The 24,522-nt window shown below is 42.9% G+C and overlaps 1 protein-coding gene across 3 annotated transcripts in view; it reads left to right on the top strand.

The window, feature by feature from the left end:
* Positions 1–9,395: 9,395 nt before the first annotated feature.
* Positions 9,396–24,522, top strand: part of Dcaf8 (DDB1 and CUL4 associated factor 8) — a 48,496-nt gene continuing 33,369 nt past the window's right edge. The window contains exons 1-2 of one of the 3 annotated variants that reach the window (XM_021171652.2): positions 9,396–9,522; positions 10,604–10,676. The gene's annotated coding sequence lies outside the window, so the exon portion shown is untranslated. Of the gene's footprint in view, positions 9,693–10,564; positions 10,677–24,522 lie in introns of all 3 variants that reach the window. The other 2 variants (XM_021171660.3, XM_029468223.2) reach the window with 2 other exon arrangements.

A 24,522-nucleotide genomic window follows, 5' to 3' on the forward strand; every position in this document is an offset into this window, starting at 1 on the left:
TGGAGTTAAAAAGGTGGTTGTGAGCCACCAGATGTGGATGTTGGGAACTGAACTCTGGTTCTCTGAAAGAGCAGATAGCTCCTAACCATTGAGCCTCCCTCCAGCCTGGTATCACATTAGTAGACATGGTAGATACTACACAGAATTGTACAAGAAGGATTCAGGAAGTGGACATGCAGTGTTTCCTGTCTAACCGGAAAACTCACCATATTCCTTAGAAAGCCAAAGTAGTACTTAACTGTCAGAAGCAGATTGGTAGCTTTGCCACAGGTTAACTGCTTGAGTAGAGATTGCTAGTAGCACACAGGTGTTCCTAGGAGCAGGACCGATAGGCAGCCAAGATCTATAAATAGAGCTTTCAAAACTGAAGTCAAAGGAAAGTCGTAAGTTTGGTCAGCATCTGAGTCACAAAGAGTTCTAAGATTGACAAACTATCAATTCAGAGGGCCATTTACACTCAGGAAAAGTCATTCAAAGGAGTTGAAACACAGTCTTAGGATTTTCTAGAGCAACAAACCCCCTAGAATGAATATATTACAACCGGGATTCATCAGGTGCCTTTACATGGTGGCAGTTAACCTGATGGACTAGGGAGAACTAGGGAGCTTGTTGAGGTGAGGAGTCCAGATGCCTTAGCACCAATCTGGTGTTGAAGACCTACTGAGATTTCTAGAGAGCCTTGGTCTTTAGTGCATGTTGGGACACTAAAAGAGCTGGGTTCTGATGGCAGCAACAATAATGAATTGACTAATCTACAAGGATCAAGACAGGCAGGTAATAACTGCTAGCTAGTGTGGAAGGGGCTTCTGACTCTGGGGAGGGCCTTCCTCTCTCAATTAGTCCTTTGCAGAAATGCCCTTGAGATCTGCCCACAGTGTGTCTCTTGGTTGATAAGATAACGGTGATAGAGAGGTAGCTCAGTGGCCAAGCATACTTGCTACTCTTGCAGAAGACCTTGAATATGGGCCCTAGCACCCAAAGGGTTGAGTATAAAACTCCAGTTCCAAGGCATCTGATGCCCTTTTCTAGCCTCTGAACATCACATACATGTGGTGCCCTTACATTTAGATCAAACACTCATCACACACAGACATTGATGTATGTAGATCAAAAGAACCACAGCAGTGTCTCCTCTTCAAACATTCCTCACTGTGGGAAATATGGGATGCATAATCAAGGAAATGCTGGACCAAATCTGCTTTACAGTGGATCTACAGATTCCATCTTCTCCAAATGTGTGTCTCTCTGTACGACCTACCAAGGAAGATGCCCAGATTTAGTAGAAAGAACTACACCCCACCTCTGTCAAGATAAAGATAATGCTGCTTGTGAGGGAAGTGTCAGGGATTAGTTCACCCTTAAAGGGTGTATTGCATCCTCATTTAGTTTCCTCTTTCTGGATTTTGTAGAAACGGGCTGGTGGACGAATACAGTCATGCTTGCAAGGTAAAGCAAGTAGTAGTTCCCAGAGCACCGCTCTGTCAGATGTTCTGTTATTGAACAGCACAGCATCTGGTTTAGGTTATGTGATGGGTGCATAGGGGGTCAGCAAATTACAGCCTATAACTCAAATGTGGCCAGTTGCCTAATTTAAAAAAAAAGTGTGTGTGTGTTGTGGGGGCGGGGGTCATGAACAGGTTGAAATCAAGAGGACCACTTCGGAGTCAGTTCTCTCCTTCCACTTCATTAGTCATTGTCTGCCCACTGAATCCTCATGGACCTTGTAAGGCTTATGACATCCTAATCATTTACACACTGGCTTTTTGAATGCTTTTTGGCTACCTTGGCCAGGTAAAGTAGTGATAGACAGTATGGCTGGCAAAGTCTAAAATATTTAGGATTTAGTAACTGAAGTTTACAAACCTCTTTAGTGTGTATGCTCTCTCAGAGAGCCTGTGTTCACAGTCTTAACCTTGAACAGGTACATTCTCTAGGCTAGAGTATAATCCAAAGGGACCAGGACATTCTGAAGAAAGTCATAATGGTTGGCTTTAGTAGGATTATGCTAATTAGGTCTTCAGGCTATGTTAGGCAGATGCTGGCCTAGCAGTACAGCTACCTTTCCATTCTTTGGGGAGACTGGAGATGGAGATGCAGCCTGCAAAACTTCTCAGACCCTGCCACATTGGTGAAACTTAGGAGGTGATGGTCTGAAGCATGCTGGAACAGGAACATGCCTCCTTCCTTTACAGTGAAAGGCAGTGATGGCAAGCCTTGGAGACGATTTAGTCTGCACTTAAAGGTAGTCAGAGTTTTGTAGCAAGTTCTTTGGGGTGGACGTGAGACATGTGGCCTGAAAAATACGGTATAAGAGGTGTCCTTATAGAATGTGAACAGCCATGATTTTGGAGTGAGGCTATGTGTTCAGGAAAGAAACGTACGATTTGAATAGCATCCCGAAATGCCGCTGAGCTTCAGTAGAAATTCAGTACCTAACTGTAAGATAATTAGATGACTCTGGGTGTATCAACCACTCTTGGCACACACAGGGCAGACCTGTAGCTGGTCTTTCTACTTTGTGGGTTTTCTCCCCCGCACCCCCTCCCGCCTGTTCAACTCCCTATCATAGAAAAGGGATGATAGAGGGAGGGAGGATAGATATCTTATAGTTAGGTAATGAATTTCTACTGAAGATCAGTGGCAGAGAGAGAGAGGGAATCCCTAAATCTAATTTCTTTCTGTTTCTTCTTTGAGCACGATTACTAACAAACTGCAAACAAGCTCATGAATGGTCATCATCTGACCGTTCCTCTGGGGCTGTAGCATTTATACACCCTCTGAATAGTTGCCAAGATTCCAAATGTCCCACAGTCCCAGAAACTCTGCAGCTGGCAGAACCACACCTCTGCTAGAGCATGAGGCAAATCATACCCAGCTGCTGCAGTCAGTCCACAGCAGCCCCACATCTCCACACATTAAAACTGAATTAAAATTAAAACACATTCTTAGAATATCTTTATTTTTAAAGAAATCAAAATGCCAAATCATCACTACACAGACCCAAGCCCAGGGACAGTTGGCCAGTACAAAATTATCTCAATGGTATTTTTGTGGACTTTGTTTTGGCTTCTTTAGATTGTTTTGATTTTAATTTTTATGGGGTTTGTGAGTTTTTTGTTTCTTGCTCTTTTTGTTTTAGTGATGGGGGTATAAAGTTGGGTGGGTAGGCAAGTGGGGAGGATCTGGGAGGAGTTGAAAAGGGAAAACATGATTAAGATATATAAAAAAATTAACACCTTAGGGGTTAGTGAAATACCATGGCTTCCCAGAAACAGATCTTAAGGATATGATGTAATCAATGGAATTTTCACTTAATATATTCATAATATGAAGGTATTAGGAGATGACAAAAGGTTGGAGGGAATGGGGCTTAGCTGGAGGAAGTAGTAGGTCACTACCTATCCTTACATGTATATATCTACTTGGCTTCTCCCTGTATTACCCCATTTCTCTGCTGCTTGTTAGCCAAGAACAGCCTCCACCCCACCCACCTGCTGCTGTACTGCTCTGCCTAAGCCCAAGGAGCCATGCAACCAGTGGACCAAATCCTGTGAAATCCTAAGCCAAAATAAGTCTTTCCTTCTAACTGTAACCAAATCTCCATTTAACCAGCTGGCTGTTGTCACACCAGCCAAGTTATTAGGTTCAGTTGATACAAGTGTGGTCTGTTTTATTAGGTTGATGCAAAAGAAATTGTGGGTTTGGGCTGTGAATTTTAAATCGCTAAAGGCTCAAACACATTAACCAAAGTAGGAACCATTACAACCAACATGCCTTCGCCAATAAGAAATGGTTGTTTATTTCTGTAGCATAGAACTCTGCGCTTTGCCGGGCGTGGTGGTGCGCGCCTTTAGTCCCAGCACTGGGAAGGCAGGGGCCAGCCTGGGCTACAGAGTGAGTTCCAGGACAGCCAGGGCTACACAGAGAAACCCTGTCTCAAAAAAACAAAAACAAACAAACAAACAAAAAAACAAAAAAACCCAACAACAACAACAGCTCTACTTTTGGATTTGACAAACAGACCTGAGTGTTTCCTTCACAAACCCTGTGCCTTTTTTCCCACTGTACCTCAGTAGAAGGAATGACTGCATATTTAATTAGGACACCCCAACACATCCTTGCTTTCTCCATGTATTGCACTCTGTGTTCAGTCTGTTAGCAAGCTCACCTCCATGCGACCTGAAAGCACCTCAGTGCAGCCACCTCTGTACCTTGCCCTGCAATACAAGTTCTGCAGGTCTTTTATACAATACCTTCCTAACCAGTCTGTCAGCTTCTGTTTTACCTCCCTGAGGGCAGTTAAAGAAATCAGCTATAGTGAAGTTCTTCAGTTATAAGTCAAATCGTGCCATTTTTATTCAAGATCTTTTATGACTCCCTAGCACACACCTAGAAGAAAATCAATTCTGTTCTTGGTCCATAAATTTGTAATCGATTTGAACCACCTTTTCTCGAACTTTCTGGCTTTCTCTGAAGCACACTGGACCCTTGGGGTCTTTGCTGATCCCTCTGGCTGGAACACCTTTTCCCAGCTGAGTATGACTCACATTCTCACCTTCTGAAGTCCTTATTCAGAGGACACCTCAGAAAGGGGGCTCTCCAAACCCCTGTGGGAAAAGACCACATCCACCCTATACTACGTAACTCTGGGAACCTATTTTAACATTATTCCCTTCACAACAGTTTTCATGGCTTTATATTATTTTCTTTTTTTTCTTTGCGCCCCCCCAGGGGGGGGCAGGGTTTCTCTGTGTAGCCCTGGCTGTCCTGGAACTCACTCTGTAGACCAGGCTGGCCTCGAACTCAGAAATCTGCCTGCCTCTGCCTCCCAAGTGCCACCACTGGCTAGCTATTTTCTTTTTTTTTTTAAAGAATTATGTATATGAGTACACACATGTACTCATACAAGTAGCTGTCTTCAGACACACCAGAGGAGGGCATAAGATCCCATTACAGATGGTTGTAAGCCACAATGTGGTTGCTGGGAGTTGAACTTAGGACCTTTGGAAGAGTCAGTGCTCTTAACCGCTGAGCCATCTCTCCAGCCCCTATGATAATTTCTGAGTATCTCTCTTTCCCTGTGCTCCCAACCATGCACTAAAAAGCTCTGTAAACAAAAGAATCTTGGTTTGTTTTATTCATTCAATGCTGTAGTTCCAAGATCAAGGCCTCTCCTGTAACGGTACAATAAATAGTTGCTGACTGACTGAAAGAATGAGGTTGGAAGACAGGACTTTAACTACTCTGCTCATTAGCCTTCTAGGTGAAGATTACATTACAAAGATGAAAGAGGGATAGTTCCTGCCTTCAGTAATTTACACTCTAATAATATAGTTAGATTTAAAATATATAATGGAAGCCTAGATAGATAGATGGCTTAGTGGTTAAGTGCATTGACTACTCTTCCAGAGGACCCAGCACATACATGGCAGTTCATGATTGTAACTCCAGTTTTGGGGGATCTGATGGCCACTCTGGCAAACTGCCCATACATATGAAATTAAATTAAATATATAATTATAGATTAAGTGCTATACAGTAAAACATCTTATGAAAAATGATACAGACTGAGTGCAGTCGTGTGCATCTGTACGCCAATATTGTGGCTAAAGCTGGAGGGTCACTTGAGTCCAACAGTTGGAGGCCTGTTCCCTCCCTGTCTCTCTGTTTTCCTGTATAGCTCACAATGTTCTTGAACTACTGATCCTCCTGCCTCCACCTCTCAAGGGCTGGAATTACAGGTGTGGGCCACTACACTCAGCCTGTGAGACCTCTTCTTGTGAAAATGAAAGCAGAACCAGGTGTGGTGGCACATGCTGTGACTCACAGTGTGGTGGAGGCAGAGGTAGGCAGATGGGTCTCTGAGACTCCAAGGCCAGGTGGAACTACACAGTGAGACCCCACCTCATAAATAGATAAAGAAATAAAAGCAGAGTTGGTATCCGTAAATAACTATGTGTTATACCAAAGTGCCATTTGTATAGAGACCTGACTTAGGAGAGATGCAGTGTAATAAACATAGCTGAACATTCCAAGGTAAAACAACAAGCTGGAACATAATATGGTACTCCTGATAGCAAGAAGGGTAATGGGGCTAGAGCAGCTCCAGGCAGCATGGGAAGAGATAAAATCAGAAATAAGATAGGAACCAGATAATGTAGAACCTTGGGGGCTAATTTTGGTTTAAAAAAAAAAAAGATTTAATGCGTGGTGTTTTGCCTCCCTCCATCTATGTCTGTGTGCCATTTGTGTGCAATGCCTACAAAGCCAGAAGAGGGCATCAGATCTCCTGGAACTGGAGTGTGTTAGCTAGTATGTTGGGTGTTGGGACTTGAAACCGAAGCCTCTTGAAGAGCAGTTAGTGCTCTTAACTGCTGAGCCATCAGTCTAGATAATTTTGACTTTCGTTATGTGATGAGAAAGTAATGGATGTTTTGGGTAGGAGACTATGACCTGACTTCCATCTTAAAAGTCACTCTGCTGCCTGACGTTTGCTCGTATCAGGGCACTAATGGAGATAGACAAACTAGCTGGAGTAGTTACTCTCCAAATGGCTGGACAAATTATGTGAGTGAAGCAATGATTTCAGCTTAGAGTTTGAGGGGACATCATTCATCCTGACGGGGAAAATGCGGCAGCTGGAGGCTTGCTGGACACATTGTGTTCACAAACAGTAATAAATGCTGGTACTCGATTTACTTTCTGTATATTCAGCCAAGCCCCTCAGCTTATGGAATGATGTCACCCACAATTAGGTGGGTCTTCCCACCTCAATTAGCCTAATCTAGGTAATCCCTCACAGGCATGCCTACAGGCTTGCCTGCTAACTAATTATAGATCTTGTCGAGTTAACAGTATTAATTACCACATGTCTACTTCAGCAAGTAGTCAACAAGAGACAGCTTGAGATAGAATGTATCTGGCAATGGAGCTCAGTTTATAGAGTGCTTGCCTAGTATCCATGAAGGCCTCAGTTTGATTCCCAACAATGAATAAAATCAGACATAGTGGCACATGCCCAACCCTCAGGAGATGGAGGCAGCAGTTTCAGAAGTGAATTTGAAGCTATTCTGAGCTACTCTCGTTCCTGTCTCAAAACAACTGGGAGGAGGGGAATGGTACTGGTATAGGGTAGAGTTGAGGAGTCTGAACTTAGTACCTTAACCTTCTGGTTAAAAGAAAAAGAGGCTGAAGATGTAGTTTGGTTGTTAGGGTGCTTGTTCAACATGCCCAAAAGCCCTGTGGCTCCACCTCCAGCACTGCATAAACCAGCAGTGGCGATGCTTCCCTGAAATCCTAGCTCTGGAGGTAGAGGTGGGATACAGCCTGGGATGCAGGAGACCCTACCTAAAACATCTTCAACAACTGTTGGTGTTCTGAGTCACACCAAAGAGAAACAGTGCAGGATGAAATTTGGCCTTGCAGGAAGTATGTTTACTGATTGTTACACACAAGTTGTTCTTTTTTTCCGGGGCAGGGGGGAATAAATTCCTTTATACTAAAGACCCTAAGCAGCTCTATGTTTCCTGAAGAAAACCACCCTGCAACTCTAGTCCTTACTGTGTACTGTTTGCAGTCCTCAATAATGCAAGGTATTCCAGGTGTGCCAGGACCATCTTGTGGCCCAGAAGTCACTGAAAGACTGTAAGGCTCCTTCAGTATAACAACCCCACGGATGAGAGGAAGCACCTCGGTTTTCTATAAGGATTTTTTTCAAGGTCAAATTACTTCCAGAAATGCCGGGAAGTGGTGGCGCACGCCTTTAGTCCCAGCACTTGGGAGGCAGAGGCAGGTAGATTTTTGAGTTCAAGGCCAGCCTGGTCTACAAAGTGAGTTCCAGGACAGCCAGGGCTACACAAGGAAACCCTGTCTGGAAAAACAAAAACAAAACAAAACAAAACAATTACTTCCAGGAAAAAGCTCTTCATTCTGATGTCTACCCTAAGCAATGAAAAACAACGATTTTATTCTACTGCCTACCCTGCATCTAATGATTCTACTAGGTTGTTCTGCTACAAATAAGAATGCTGCAGCCTGCTAGCTAGGAGTCATCTGGAATCCTAGAATCCTGGTTAGGTTTCCTTTAGGTGTCAGCAGAAAGTGGTGTACAGAGGTTACCTGAGACCAGCAACCTGCAGAGTTATGTGGCGTATCCATGTTTTAGCTGTATTTTCACAACAGCTAAATTATGAATAAACCTAGATATTTATCAACAGATGAATAAAGAAAATATAGAATATATACACAATGGGATCCATCAACTATGAAGAATAAAATAATATTTTCAAATTATAAGCAATGTAAGTTAGACTCAGAAAGACAAATATGGCATGTCCTCTCCCATATGCAGAATCTGGATTTAAATTCATGTATACATATGTCTATTAATTACACACGCGTATTCATATTTAATAACAAAGTGGACAGGAGACTGAGAGGCAAGGAAGAGATATAAAGAGAGTTGAAGGAATGATAAGAAAAGAGAATGGAGCATACACTAGTCACAAAACCTAATGGTAGTTATTGGAGGAAGGTAACCAAGAAGGGGGAAATGAGTGGGAAGGGAGCCACGAAGAACCAGGCATGACACATACGTATGAAAATGCCACACGGAAACCTATTTGTGTGTGTGTGTGTTGGGGATCGGGGGAAGGACTTATTCTAGCCCGGAACTTACTATCCGTTGTTCTAGGTTGACCTCCAACTTGTGTATATCCTGCCTCAGCCTCCTGAGTGCTAGTTTGTAACCTGTTAGTTTGTATGCTCATTTAAAAAATTAAACTCTGCGGTGATGAGCGCCTTTAATCCTAATCCCAGCGCCTGAGAGGCAGAGGCAGGTGGGTGATCTCTATGAGCTCTACAGTTCCAGGACAGCCCGGGTAGAAAGATCCTGTTTCAAATGAATAAATAAATCCTGTTTCTAAGCCGTGTCACTCCCACCCCCAGATGTGGGGATCAAACTTTTCAAACTTTTAGACCCTTAGGAAGCATTCCAACATCCCCAAACCTTAGTGACTCTTTTAAACAAATGGACAAATGGGTGCTGGCAGAAGGCCTCTTAAGAAGCCATTGAAGGAAATGCAGCTTTGAGCCTGAAAGGAGAAAGGGGTTTTTCTTTAAACAAGGAAACAAAATATATATATATATGGCAAGAATTAGAACCTCAGGTCTGGAGGACACCTAGAAGTTTGCCTGCCAGAGCCTTTGGAATGAGGTTCATTTCCCGGCACAACTCCAAGGAGCCCCTAGATCGCATGTGTTTTGAATACCAGGAGACAAGCCATCTCTCAAAGTACGAAAACAACTTGACTCCTCCGCCCCGCGCACGCGCCCCTCGCGGCTTCGGTTGGCCCGAGGCTCCGCCCCTTGTGCGGCCACCGGGAGGGTTGGGAGCCCAGAGCTCGCGGGACCGCTCTCGCTCAGTCTCCTCCAGCACAGCGTCGCAAACCCCGCCGGAAAGCGTGACGGCGCAGGCGCAGGCGCGGAGACCCGAGACGGTGGTGGTGGCTGCCGCTGGCCAGTGTAAGATGGCGGCGGCGTTGGTGGCGGCAGTGGACGGGGCGGCTGGGCCTGGAACAGTCGGAGCATCCGCTGGCAGAAGGATGACCCTAGATGGGAAGCGGGCTGCCGGGCCTCGCCAGCTCCCGTGCTTGTAACTGCCCCAGCCGGACGCCCTCCCCTTGACCTACCGGGTCCGTGTTTCGTCCGGCTCGGCCTGTTTCCCCCTCTCCCTGATCGCTTCCCCGCAGGACAGGCCCGATCCCTTTTCTAAAACTCCCGGACTTTAAGTCTTACTCCCCTCCTCCGAGTTGGTGCTGGGAGGACTCGTCCTCTGCCCGGGTCGGTCCACGGGGTTGCCCCCTAGGGCCAACCCCATGACTCACAGGGACTTCTCGTTTGTCCGGTGACCCATTCGTAAACTCTCATTTCTTCTCCCTTTATAATTTGGGGACCCGGCTCTGTCGGCGTCTCCTAGTCACTTCAGGGCCACCGCGCAGGGTGCCCCCTTCCCCCACCCCAAGTTCTCAGGCCCAGCACCTCGTACGGAAGGCCGAGGTCCAAGAAACTGGCAGTCTGTTCTTGAATGCTTTGTGATCTAGTTCTCTTAATGTACTTCCCCTCCCCGTGTCCCGAAATCTTTTAGGACACCTTCGAACGGTCCCGCTTGGTCCTTATTAGTTGGAAAGCATCTGGCGGCTTGAATTTCTGACTCATGATTGTTGGTGTAGTCTGTAAACAAACCCGCACTAGAGCGATCACATTCTCCCGCGGATTCTCCCCTCCCCCCCCTGCTCCGGAGTTTGCTTGAGACGGGTGGTTTGGTTTAAGAGTTGAAAAGATATAGGTTTTCCTCATAAGTGACTCTTTAACCTTGGTGGAGCTGGGAGATAACTTGCCTGGCGTTTAAATCTTGTGTTAATCCTTTGTATTTCCATTACGGGCACGGGTTTTGTTCAGTAGTCAGAATTGAATTAGGTAAGTTGTTTTGGTTTTAAATAGTTGTGAGGAGACTTAAAAAAAAAAAACACTAAAGTGTGGTCATAAATATTTTGGCTACTTTCAGAAGAGACGCCTTTGCCATGTAAACTTTCACTTTTCTCAGTTCTTCAGCGAACCTCCAGACCAGTTTTCTCAGGATCTTGGGCCTGACTTCGGTCGGCGATAAAAGCAGGAAGGTGAGTGGCATTGAAGGCGTTTAATTCCTCAATTCAAGACCCTTTCCTCAGGCGAAAGTGCAGACCGCTAAACTCAACAATTGTTACCCCTGTTTCCGCAAGTTTGGATATTGTTAGCAGCTTTGCTACAATTTTGGTTATATTACTTACAAATTTAATTGGCTGTATTTTGACCTGCTGCCTGGCACTGTTGTTGTGTGTCTTCAAATGGTTTAAGCATCGAGTGAGCAGTCTGCACCTCGTTTTTTATTCCCCCTTTATTTATTTGCATTGTGTTTTGTCTTCGCTTGGATCTTGTCTTAGACTGTTAAACATTGAGAACTGGTTTGCCTGAATTCTGTTTAGCCTTTTGTCAAGTCAGATCTGTTCTCCCAAACCCAGAACTTATCATCCATGCCATCTGGAGAGTAATTAACCACTCCTGACTAAAAGCTAGGATGGAAGAGTGAGCCTCCATTTAGTAAGTCCAGTTAGCCTCAGAGGCACAACTTTTCAAAAAGTAGTGGGGTTTCTTTTCTTTTCTTTTCTTTTCTTTCTCCCTTTCTTCTCTCTTTTCTTTTCTTTTCTTTTCTTTTCTTTTCTTTTCTTTTCTTTTCTTTTCTTTTCTTTCTTTCTCCCTTTCTTCTCTCTTTCTTTCTTTCTTTCTTTCTTTCTTTCTTTCTTTCTTTCAGTTCCTTTTGTAGCTAACTTGCAGAATATTGGTCAGTAGAAGAATCATGTGCTTTCAGCAACAAGGAGGAGGAGTCCGAACACAGTTGTCAGTATGGTTCCTACAAGGCTTGTAGATTGCTGGTAGCAGAAGGTAGGACTGTGTTTGAGACTGGCAAGACTTAGTAGAGAAGCCCCCTGACTCTTTAAGGTAGGTTTGACCAATCCAATACCTTCGGGATTTGTACTGGGAAAAGTTTGAGAGTGGCTATGCTAAGTTTTGTTCCCCGTGGTGCTCAAACTAGAAAATGCTCATTATGAAGTAACGTAAAAACTTTGAATGTGATGCATGTATGTAAGATGTAAGAGTAAGCTTTTACATTTTAATTTGGTTTTATGTCTGGGTGTTTTACCTGCATGGCTGTCTGTGCAATGCTTGCATGACTCATGCTGGAGACAATCAGAAGAGGGTCTCAGATCTCTGGAACTGAAGGTATAGGTAGCTGTGAGCTGCCATGTGGGTGCTGTGAACTGAATCTGGGTCCTCTGCAAGAACAGCCAGTACTCTTAAACAGTGAACCATTTCTTTCTTTTTTTTTTTTTTAAAGATTTATTTATTTCATTTATATGAGTACACTGTCGCTGTCTTCACACACCAGAAGAGGGCACTGGATCCCATTACAGATGGCTGTGAGCCACCATGTGGTTGCTGGGAATTGAACTCAGGACCTCTGGAAGAGCAAGCAGCCAGTGCTCTTCATGGCTGAGCCACCTCTTCAGCCCCAGTGAACCATTTCTTCAGCTTGCTTATTTGACTTTTGAGACAGGAACTCACTTTATCCCAGGCTGACCTGAAATTTATAATGCAGACCAGGCTGGTCTTGCAAACTTGTCTCACCTAGCCTCCTAGAGTACTGGTGTGAGGCACCAATCATAGGTAATACATAACAGGTGTTTGCTTTGTACCCATCTTCCTAGTTTGTTTTCTTTTAAGAACTAGGGCCTAAGAGCCGGCTGTGGTGGCCCACGCCTTTAATCCCAGCACTCGGGAGGCAGAGGCAGGTGGATTTCTTAGTTTGAGGCCAGCCTGGTCTACAAAGTGAGTTCCAGGACAGCCAGGGCTATACAGAGAAACCCTGTCTTGGAAAAAAAAAAAAAAGAACTGGGGCGGAGGCTGATGGTGTTAGTCCATTAGTCCATGCCCATGATCCCAGCACTTGGAAACAGATGCAGGTGGATCTCTGATTTTTAGGCCAGCATTGTCTACAAAGTGAGTTCCAGGACAGCCAGAGCTACATAGTGAGACCCTGTCTCAAACAAAGAAACAAAACTTGGGGTTTTCAGGAAACTAAGCAAACTCTCTGCTACTGGGCCACAGCCTCTGTCCCTCAGATTCATGTTTAAGATTCATGTGCCTGTGTCTGTGTGGGAATTGATGTATGTGAGGGTAGTGCCTGTGGAGGCTAGAACAGAAGAAGGGGCCAGATCCTTTGGGGCTGGAGTTAATGGTTGTGAACTGTTGTGTGGGTTCCAGAAACTAAACCCAGAGCCTCTTCGAGAGCAGTAAGCACTTTAATTGCTGTCCCCTCAAATTCAGTTTTATTGTTCATATTGTTTGTGTGTTTTGTGACTGTCTTGTAGGGTGCCTTCTAAACCTGATTTCTGAGTGTCAGAATAGGAAATGTTTACATATGTGTATTTCTAAATGCTTTTTTTGTTGTTGTTTTGTTGGGTTCTTTTTTTTTTTCTTCCCTGAGACAGGGTTTCTCTGTGTAGCCCTGGCTGTCCTGGAACTCACTCTGTAGACCAGGCTGGCCTCGAACTCAGAAATCCACGTGCCTCTGCCTCCCAAGTGCTGGGATTAAAGGCGTGCGCCACCACTGCCGGTCTCTAAATGTAATCTTAAACTAAATGTCAATTATTTCTTTGTTGGTTGGTTTCTTCCTCTTGGCCTTACAGAGTATGGTCTCTTTCTTTCCCTTCTGCTGTAATGGCCACTGGTGCTGCAGCTAGCCACTGAGTGCTTAACTTGTGCTACCAAGAGAGAGATTTTTTTTCCAAGATTATGAGCTCGGAGGTGAGCCTCACCAACAGATTATTAAGAATGTGACAAGGGCTGGGCAGTGGTGGTGCACATCTTTAATCCCAGCACTTAGGGGGCAGAGGCAGGCAGATTTCTGAATCGAGGCTAGCCTGGTCTGGTATTTCAGAGTGAGTTCCAGGAGAGCCAGGGCTACACAGAGAAACCCTGTCTCGAAAAACAAACAAAACAAAACAAAAAGTGAGAAGGAAATGCTCTGTTGTTTTTTAACATGAATCAGGGCTAGGAATAAACACTTGTCTCTTCTTCTCATGGTTATACCATCTTAAGACAGAGGTAAAGAATTTGAAATCTTTTTGTTTTGTTTTTCTTTTATATCTGTTTTGGAAGAGTTGAGGGCTCATAAGACTTGAAGTTTTGATGACAGGACAGTGTAAAGGCCGTGTCATTCAGATCAGTGAGGGGAGGGCTGATTAGCTTGTGTCCCCGTCCGTCATCCAGGGGCCAGATTCCCTGTTGTGATGTCAAGGCTCTCGGCAATGCTCATAAACTAGGCACTGTATTTTATGAGATCTGTTTCATGAAGAGGGTGGAGGAGAAAAGGAAATATGTTGAAAGAATAACTTGATTATTCCTTATGGCCTTCTGTACTGGATAAGGACACCCCACCAATCAATCCCCAGACTTTCGGGAAAGATTTCAGGTGACATCTTTATATGCATTGAACCATTTTTTGTTTTTGTTGTTTTTTTTGAGACAGGGTTTCTCTGTGTAGCCCTGGCTGTCCTGGAACTCACTCTGTAGACCAGGCTGGCCTCGAACTCAGAAATCCGCCTGCCTCTGCCTCCCAAGTGCTGGGATTAAAGGCGTGCATCCGGCTGCATTGAACCATTCTTAGTCTGTGTATTACAACTGTGAAATTCTTGTCTCTCTAAGGCTATTTCAGAGTTATAATTATTGCCAAAGAACAAGGAGTTTTTATTGTTTTTTTTTTCTCTCTCTCTTTTTAAGAGTCCCATGTAGCCCAAATTGATCTCAAGTTCAATATATAGCTGAGGATGGCCTTGAACTTCTGCTCTTCCTGTCTCTACCTTCCTCATATCATCATAAGCATGTACTGCCATCCTGGTTTTATTTACGTGAGACAGGGTCTCACACTAACTCAGCCTCATCCTGAGCTCACTGTGTAACTCAGACTGGAGACCTCACCCTGCATATTCTGACTCAGTCTCTTGAGTGCTAGGATTATAGGCACAGATGACCACGCCTGGCTACGTTCCTGGTCTTTAAAATCAAGTGACTAGCTAAACCATGCTTTCAGAAGACTTCCTACTGTACTGGTTTTGCTGTATAAAAGTTATTCTTACCATGTCCAGGAAATAGCTAGACTATGACGAAGCCACAAGTGTCCAGGTACTGGGTGTTGTGGCACACATCTTTAATCCCAGCACTCTGGAGGCTGAGGCAGGAGAGTTGTATGGCTAGTCAGAGCTATGAAGAGAGACCCTGTCTGAAAAGGGATCCAAACTGAAGCTCTTATTATATAACATTGGCATAGAAATGTGTTTAAATTTGTTTATTTATGGAGTTGGCTTTTTAGTCTTTGAGATTGAATCTTTGTCTTTTTTTTTTTTTTTTTAAGTAGATTATCAGTAAGCAGGGATAATCTGTTATTCATTCTTCCCATTTAGAACTCAGGTACCCGAGTGGATCAGATCCGTAGCCTGCAGGTCTTCTAACCGTTCGTGCAGTAGGCTTCTGTTATTTGGAATTTGGATTTTTTTTTTTCTTGTCAACCATGGAATGAAGATATTAATTGTTAAAGTACAGAATTAAGCAATTCGTAAGCTTTAAATTGTGTGCTTTTCTGAGCTGAAAGATGGGATTTACCCCAGCCTTTCTGGGACCTGAACCATCTTTTTGGGTGCTGTGTCTAAGCTGTCCTCACTAGCCATCTCTTAGTCACTTTCCCCGTTGTTAGGGCACCTGTACTACGCACGTTAGTGTGCATGATAAGTAGATGGCACTCAGTGCAAGGATAGTAATGCCAGCAACTCCAGCTACAAGAGCAGCTGTGAAGGCCTCCTTTAAGTGAAAAGACAAAAATTCCCAGTAAGGGAAAGGTAGGTATATGCCTGTGGTACCAGAGACTCAGAAGCCCAAGGCAAGAGAATTTTGAGTTAAAGGCCATTGTCCCTCAATTCTCTCTTCCCCCAAAGAAAAGAACAAGAATCTTATGCTGTAGTTTCCAAGATGTGCAATAAAGTATTCTCAGAGAACTTACATTGGTATAATTTTTTTTAAAGATTTATTTGTAGCCGGGCAGTGGTGGCATTCCTCTTTATTTCCAGCACTTGGGAGTCAGGGGCATGCAGATCTCTGAGTTTGAGGCCATCTTGGTCTACAGAGTGAGCCAGGACAGCTAGGGTTAAATGGAGAAACCCTGTCTCGAGAAAATAAGAAAATAGTTTTTGCTATGTTCATGTGTGTTGTGCAACAATGTTTTCCTGGGAAGAAATAGCATAGGTCTTACTCAGGCACACCAGCTAGGGGAGCCCAGTCTTGCCTCAAACTACTTGAGAGTAATCTTGAACTCGAACCTTCTAAGTGCTGGAGTTACTGGCATGAACCACCAGTACAGACTTGACTGAGTTAACTGAATCCTGGTGTTTTATGATCTTTGGATGGGGAAGAGAAAGGCTGGATCCTTGAATAAGAGTGAGTCACTTAGCTGGGCACAGTGGCACACACCTGTTATCCTAAATCCGCACTCTGGAGGCCAAGGCAGACAGGAAGTTGAGGTCAGTATATGCTACATAATAAGGCCTTGTCTCAGCATCCCCCCCCCCAATGTCCCCCCTCAAAATGGCTCCTAGGTAATTCCATGAGAATAGCTTTTCACTCTTTTTTTTCGGGGGAGGGTGAGATCCAAGACAGGGTTTCTTCTGTATAGCCCTGGCTGTCCTGGAACACACTTTGTTGACTTATGTTGGCCTCGAACCCAGAGATCCGCCTGGCTCTGCCTCTCAAGTGCTGGTCGTTTCCACCAGCGTCTGGCCTAATTTCACTCTTAAGATCGTTTCATAGAATATGTCTTTGTGTTTCTTTGAAATGGTGGAAGTAAGAGGAAACATGAATCATTAGAAGTCTTCTGTCCTTGACTTCCCTCACCCTTTATGTTCACTCTTGCTTTCTAGAAGGATCCTAAGATTCTTGCCTCAGATTTCCTCTCTTAGCATAGACTCCCTGGTACTGATTGGGTGGGTTTTTGTAAGGTTCAGTTCTCAAGGTATTTGGGCTTGAACTTTCTATTTAAATAATGTATAAGTCTGTATATCTAGCTCTAATTTATTTCTTCCCAACATTAAACTCTGTTTTTACTTACTCTGTGTGGTGTGTGTATGTGTGTGTGTGGGTAGACACTTGCCATGATGCTATGTGGACGCCAGGGACTGATTATCTCATTCCACCATGTGGGTCTTTGGCATCCATCTTGCCAGCCTCTAGTTTATAAGTTCCACATCTACTGCACTGGTTTTCATTACCTTTGTCATCTGTCAACTGGGTTTAGTATTCTGGGGACCAGCTTGTCTCTTGTCACTTTGTTTTCTAACTGTTTATGAAGCCGAATATTGTCTGTCCTATAGTGTTTGTCACGGCTCTTCCTTTGTATTTCCACATGCCACCAGTCCAAGACAGGCTCTCAGCGAGTACAGTGGCTTTAAACGTGTTTCTCCTTTCATTTCAAGACCGCCTTGCTTTTGATACAATAACCTCCCTGATATATCTATCTCACACTCACGTGCGCATGCACACACACACACACACACACACTCCCACACACTTCCCAGACCTATGCTCTTCTTTGTTAGCCTCCTGCTTAACCAGCTCTTCATACATTTAGCTAAAGCATATTACACATTTTTCTCAATTTATCAGGTTTGTAACTTCCATTTTATTTTTCCTTGTGGGCTGTCAGACTGTCAGTCATCGACATCTTTCTGTGCTTCAACTTTGTCTTCCTCCTCTTTGAAATGTTATTCTGCCTTCAAAGTACCTTAAAAACTTGTTTTTCATGAAAGCTTTTCCTTTCTTCTCAAAAGTGAAATAACACTGTACTTTCTTTAATGGTAACATTTTATTTGTTTTTATTTTCTTTTTGAGACAGGGTCTCTCTGTATAGCCCAGGCTGGTCTCAAACTTGTGACTTAATGATTGTAGGCTTCAGTCTCTTGTATTTATTTTTAATGATCTTGATGTTTGTATCTTTGGGGGTGGGGGGTTGTTGTTTTTGTTTTGAGACAGGGTTTCTCTGTGTAGTCCTGGCTGTCCTGGAACTCACTCTGTAGACCAGGCTGGCCTCAAACTCAGAAATCCACCTGCCTCTGCCTCCCAAGTGCTGGGATTAAAGGTGTGCGCCACCACTGCCCAGCACCCAGCATTTCTGTACAGTAGGGATGCCTCATGCTGTTAGATTTTTGGAAAATAGGAAATAGGTTAATTTCCCTGATCCTGAAATACCCAGTTTTCCTTCTGTTCCTGCATCCCGTCTACCAAAGGAGAGGGTGTTGTCATTCATCCCATTTAAATATTTAATAATAGAAAGTAGCCCAAAGTCAGTCAGTCAGTCTGTCTGTCTGTCTGTCTGTCTGTCTGTCTGTTGAGTTAGAACCTCACTGTATAGCTTTGGCTATTCTAGAACTCACAGAGATTCACCTGCCTCTGCCTCTCAAGTGCTAGGATCAAAGGTGTATACCATTACACCTAGCCCCATCTCATGCAATATGAATCTCTTGCTTTCAGTGCTGTTAGGTTCTCTGGATAGTAAATTAGAATGTGTCTGGCAGTATTAGTAGAAAATTAGCTTGGAGAGTTATTTATTATGAAGATGAAATTACTTAATATTAATTTAATATTAGACTATTAAAGTGAGTAAGAAAATGAACATTTCCCCTTATTAAATAATTAAGTTTATTTTTTTTTATTTATTTATTTTGGTTTTTCAAGACAGGGTTTCTCTGTCCAGGAACTCAAAAATCTGTAGACCAGGCTGGCCTCAAATTCTGCCTGCCTCAGCCTTCAGTGCTGGGATTAAAGACATGTGCCACTATGCCCAGTTTTTTTTGGGGGGGGGGTTGGGGAGGTTGGGGTTTTTTGAGACAGGGTTTCTCTGTATAGCCCCGGCTGTCCTGGAACTCACTTTGTAGACCAGGCTGGCCTGGAACTCAGAAATCTGCCTGCCTCTGCCTCCCGAGTGCTGGGATTAAAGGTGTGTGCGACCACGCCTGGCTTTTTTTTTTTTTTTTTTTTTTTAGAAAATGTAATTATATAATTTTCCCTTTTCTGCTGCCAACATCTATCTCTCTGTACTCCTCCCTCAAATTCACGGCCTCTTTTATTAAATTGTTTTTGCTTTTTTGTTTTTTGTTTTTTTTTTTAAAGATTTATTTATTTATTATATGTAAGTACACTGTAGCTGTCTCCAGACACTCCAGAAGATGGCATCAGATCCCATTACAGATGGTTGTAAGCCATCATGTGGTTGCTGGGAATTGAATTCAGGACCTCTGGAAGAGCAGCTAGTTCTCTTAACCACTGAGCCATCTCTCCAGCCTGGAAAATGAATTTTAAGTGAGCTGGTTTTGTTTGAGAACAAGAATTGAGAATAGGAAAAGAGGGCTAATTCCGAATGATGATGGTCTGTAGAAGAGCAGATATGGCCTGCGGGTGGAGATTAGCCTTGAGCAGCTGTGAAGGTGTGAGCAGTGTGGGGACATCCTTCGCCTCACAAATACCTGTCTCACTAATAATGGAACTGTTGGAAAATCACCTTTTAATTTCAGAAGAAATTCTAGAACTGTACCTCATTTAAACAGAAGTTTATATAGGAGAGCTGTTGGCTGCGTAGCAGAACGAGACATGGATTGGCTTGAGAGAACGCTGGGACAATGTAAGTCGTAAGAAAACTGAGTTCTCAGTAAAAGGATGGAAGGACATTAGCTACCATGATATAACTTAGATGTTGATGTTAGTGTCAAGCCCAAGGAAAAGTGCAGTTACCATACCAGTTTCTATAGGCCCCAGACACCAACGGGTTTACACCGAATCCAAGGGAAGTGAAAACAACAACAACAAAGAAAACAAAACAGGATGTCACTATTAAGGCAATGGAGGTAGCTTGATGTTGGTGTATGTTTATAATGCCTGTATGAGCCCCCCTGAGTTCTGTCTTCAGCATCAGTAAATATAAAGTTCAAATTAACAGCTCTCTTACTAAAAATACTTTGAATTATTTTTAAGCTTAGTATTAATACTCACCAAAACAGTAAAGGTAGTTCTTTATGTTGGATTCATCATGCCATTTATGTTGGTTGTGGATACGTGCTTTAATTGTAGTAAAAAATCCTTCTGGTACCTCGATTCTTGGGTTAGGAGGTGTGACATTTTCCTCACTTGCTGTGATGCACTGACCACTTTCATAAATTGATGGTAGTGATAGTTACATCCAGCATGGTGGTTCATTTGTGGGTAACACCAGTACAGCAGATGAGTGAGTGCAAGTGTGAGACCAACTTGGGTAATAACTTGTCTCAGAAACAAAACAAATAGATCTCCCCTCTCCACCCCCCCCAAAAGAAAAATCCACTAGAGTAATAATAGGGATAATAACACAGGATTTTTTTCGCTGAAATTTTTTTTCCTTTTTTTTGGGGGGGGGGTCTGGGTTTCGAGACAGGGTTTCTCTGTGCAGTCCTGGCTATCCTGGAACTCACTCTGTAGACCAGGCTGGCCTTGAACTCAAAAATCCGTCTGCCTCTGCCTTCCAAGTGCTGGGATTACAGGCATGCGCCACCACTGCCCAGCCAAAACATTTTATTTTAAAAAATTATATGTATGCATGTATCTGTATATGGATAATGTAGGTGTCCATAAAGGCCAGAGACCTTGGATCCCACAGTAGTTGGAGTCATAGGTGGTTGTCAGCCTCCCAGTGTGGATTCTGGGAACTAAGCTGGGATCCGCAAGAGCATTCCTTGTGTTCTTTTAACCACGGTGATACCTTACCAGCTTCCAATCGAAGGTGCTTAATCGTTACGGGTTCTCTGTTGTGCAGCAATTTCCATGCCTTGTTTTCTTCACTCCTTTACCTACTTTTTATATACTATATTTATTGAAGTGTAATTTACATATAGTAAAATATGTTTTTAGGTTACCTATTCTGACAAACACAGGCATTTCTAGAACAGCATTGCATTTGAGACATAGAACATTGTGTTACCATCATTTTTGAAGCTTCTCTGTGCTTTGTGATCAGTTACATTCTCTTTCACTGCTGCTGTCGAACACTGAGTCTGTCTGACAGTTTCATCTTTTATAGAAAGTACCACAGATGGGATCCTATGATAACCTATGATATTTTGAGTTGAGTTTCTTACCCGTAGCATGACACACCGAGCTCCATCCCCGTTGCAGTTTGTCACAGTTAGCTCATTCCTGCTTCTTGTGTCTTAGTAGTCTGCCTGTGTGGACATACTTCAGTATGTTCATCTCTGACGCAGGGGAGGAACATTTAATTATTTTTAGTGTTTTAAATGCATCTAGATGATACTGAAGCAGACAGCTGTAGGGTTTGCTATTCTGTGGACAGACATTTTTAGTTTTGGAGGTAGGGTTAATGCCTAGATGATAAGACTCTTGGATTATGTGATAAATTTATATTTTATTTAAGAAATTGCCAAAATGTTTTTTACAAATAGACATACTATTTGATATTTCAACTAACAGTATATGAAACTTCTAGTTAATTTGTCTTGTCTGTATTTGATATAAAGTAAAATTTTTTTTTTTTTTTTTTTTTTTTTTTTGGTTTTTCGAGACAGGGTTTCTCTGTGTAGCCCTGGCTGTCCTGGCACTCACTTTGTAGACCAGGCTGGCCTCGAACTCAGAAATCCGCCTGCCTCTGCCTCCCGAGTGCTGGGATTAAAGGCGTGCGCCACCACGCCCGGCTAAGTAAAATTTTCTTATTCAAGTTTTTTAACCATTCTGCAGATACAGTAGTCTGATAGTGGTTTTAGTTTATTTCCCCAATTACTGATCATGTTGAGAATCTTTCCACAAATGATCATTATATGTAGTAATAAGTTATTTTGTGTGGAATTTTTTGTTTGTTGCCACTCCGAGGCAATGGCTAGCCTGGAACCTGCTATGTAGGCCAGGCTAGCGTTGACTTCCTGAGGTCTACCTTCTTGGTGATAAAGGTATGGCCCATCTGCCGGGCTTTTGCAGGCTGTTGAATACATTTAGGTTGCTGTCCTTTGTCGTCTGTTTGTTTCATAAGTAGCTCTTTAACAGTCTATAGCTTATCTTTTCATTGTCTAGTCTTTTGGAGACACTTTCAATTTTGGTGATAACTCCCAACTATTTATTTTAAAACTTTGTGGTTGTTTCCTATCCTAAAAAATAGTTACCTAATCATAAAGTTTATAAAGATTATCTCCAGTGTTTTCTTTGTGAAGTTGTGTAAATCCTTTGATTTATTTACTTTTAGGGACGGTAGGGATAGACCTACAGCTTTTTGTTGCTAAGCATGTGGCCTACCATTCATCTGCATGCTACCCCTCATTTTCAGCTTATGAGTACTACACAGCTTAGGGCTTGAGGTTGTTTACATTATGATATCCCATTATTCTAGCACGTGCAATTTGTTACACAGATCCTTTATCATCAGGGAGGCCCTGACTTTTTTTTTTCTTTTCTTTCTTTTCCTTTTTATTTTTTTATTCTTTTGTTTTGTTTGTTTGATTTTCTTTTATTTTTAAAGATTTATTTATTATATGTAAGTACACTGTAGCTGTCTTCAGACACTCCAGAAGAGGGCGTCAGATCTCGTTACGGATGGTTGTGAGCCACCATGTGGTTGCTGGGATTTGAACTCTGGACCTTCAGAAGAGCAGTCGGGTGCTCTTATCCACTGAGCCATCTCACCAGCCCTTGTTTGATTTTCTTGAACCAGAGTTTCTCTGTGTAGCCCTAGCTGTCCTGGAACTCACTCTATAGACCAGGGTGACCTCAAATTTATAGAGGGTCTACCTGCCTCTGCTTCTTGAGTGCTGGGGCTAAAGGTGTGTGTGCCCCCAACAGTTTTTAAATAAGAGATTCTCAGGGATTTTTTTTTTTTTGCATGATTTTTAGTTATTATTCTGTCATAGTTAGCTAAAAATTTAAGGTGTTTTTATTATTAAAACAAACTAGATGACTGGAATTTACTAATGAACTTGAAATACTACCCCACCCCCACCCGCACCCACCCTCATGCTCAGTTTACTCTTTACCCTCACTTTGGCAGGAGTCGTGGTTATTTTTAGAGTATAGGCAGTAGAGCTAATCTAAACTCCTCCAGCTACCTGAGACAGTGACCTCATCAGCCCTCTCAGCTCAGAATGGTTTGTTCTGGACCAGATTTGACATGTTAATTGATCACAGTGGAAACAGTGGAGTTTTGGGTTATGAAAAACATTGAAAAATGAAAATGATGGTTTGGGCCTGACTCAATGGTATTTATTTTGTGGTGAATGGAGGAGATTCTGCAGTGGTTATGGTGTTTAAGTTGTAGGGCACAGTTGTAGCATCTCTGCCTGCTCTAGTTTAGACAGTGTCTTAAAGTGGCTCAGGCTGCTATACCAGAATATTAATGCCTGCTGGCTTAAACAACAGAACTTTATTTCTTACAATTCTAAAGGATAAAGTCTAATAGCACCATTGTGCATAGTTTCTGGTCATGGCTGTCCTCTTGCTTATATGTGTCTGCCTCCTCATCGTGCCCTCACATGCCAGAGAGAAGGGAGAAATAAAAAAACCTGTCACTTACAGTGTCACAGATCCCATCACGAGGATAGCCATTTTTATGACCGCATCTAAAACTGATTGTATTCTAAAGATTCCATCTCTAAATGCTGTCACATCAGAAATGATGTTTTCAATATAAGAATTGCAGGCAGTCACTGTAGCTTCTACACTAGAATTGAGTTGGTTATGTTTCATTTTGACTGAAACTTAGGAGAATCATAGCTTCTCTCAAAAGTAGTTGTATTATTGTCATAATTTGTGTGTGTGTGAGAGAGTGTGTGAGTGTGTGTGTGTGTGTGTGAGAGAGAGAGAGAGAGAGAGAGAGAGAACACACACATATACCACATCATGCGTTGTGGGCAGAGGCAAGCAACCTCAGGTGGCTTCCTCGCCTTCCACCTTGTCTGTGTAGGGTCTATGTTGTTTGCAACTGTGTACACTGGGCTAACTAGGCTTCAAGCTACTGGGAGTTCTCGTAGTCTCTAACTCCCATTCTCCTAGGAACACTGGCGTGACAGATGTGAGCTACCGTAGCTTGCTTTTGCTGTGGGGCCTGAGAATTTGAACACATTTTTAACACTTATGCGGCAAGCTAAACCTCTCCTCAGCCCATAGTTTCTTGGTTTTCTAGAGAAATAGTTTCCAAAATGAGAATTTATACACTCATTAAAGGATATATAAGATGATCCAGTAGTGTATAGAAAAAGAATGCTGAAATATTTGTTTGGTATATATTCTAGAAAAATTAACACACCTTTTAAAAATTATTATTAAATTTTCCTTATTTTTTTGTATGTGCTATGGTGAAATTGTGGAAGTGTGAGGACAATTTATGGGAGTTGTCCACCGTATGCATTCCAGGGATCAAACTCAGACTTGCAAGCTTGGTGCGGGGTCAGGAACATTGCTATCTTCCTGGCCTGTGTTACATTTTTAAAATGTATTTTTATTATTGTGTATGTGGGTGTTTTTTCTGCCTGTGCATTACATGCATGACTGTTACCTGTGGAGGCCAGAAGAGGGCATCCTGTTCCTTAGAATTAGAGTTACAGACAATTGTGAGCTGTCATGTCTCGTGTTGGTGGGGAATCGAACCTGGATCCTCTGAGAGAGCAGCAGGTGCTCTGAAGCTGTGACCCATTGCTCCAGCCCTCCTGTTTTGCACTTTGGAGATAGGGTTGTATTATGTAGCTTTGGCTGCCTTTACTCTGTGTAACCCAGGTTTGCCTCTTAACTCTTGAAACTCTCTTGCCTCAGCTTCTCAAATGCTGGGATTACCAATGTGTGCTTCCATGTTTGTTGAATCTTAAT

This window comes from Mus caroli, unplaced genomic scaffold, assembly GCF_978045245.1.
Source record: "Mus caroli unplaced genomic scaffold, Mus_caroli_1 scaffold_1, whole genome shotgun sequence".
Lineage (NCBI taxonomy): Eukaryota > Metazoa > Chordata > Mammalia > Rodentia > Muridae > Mus > Mus caroli.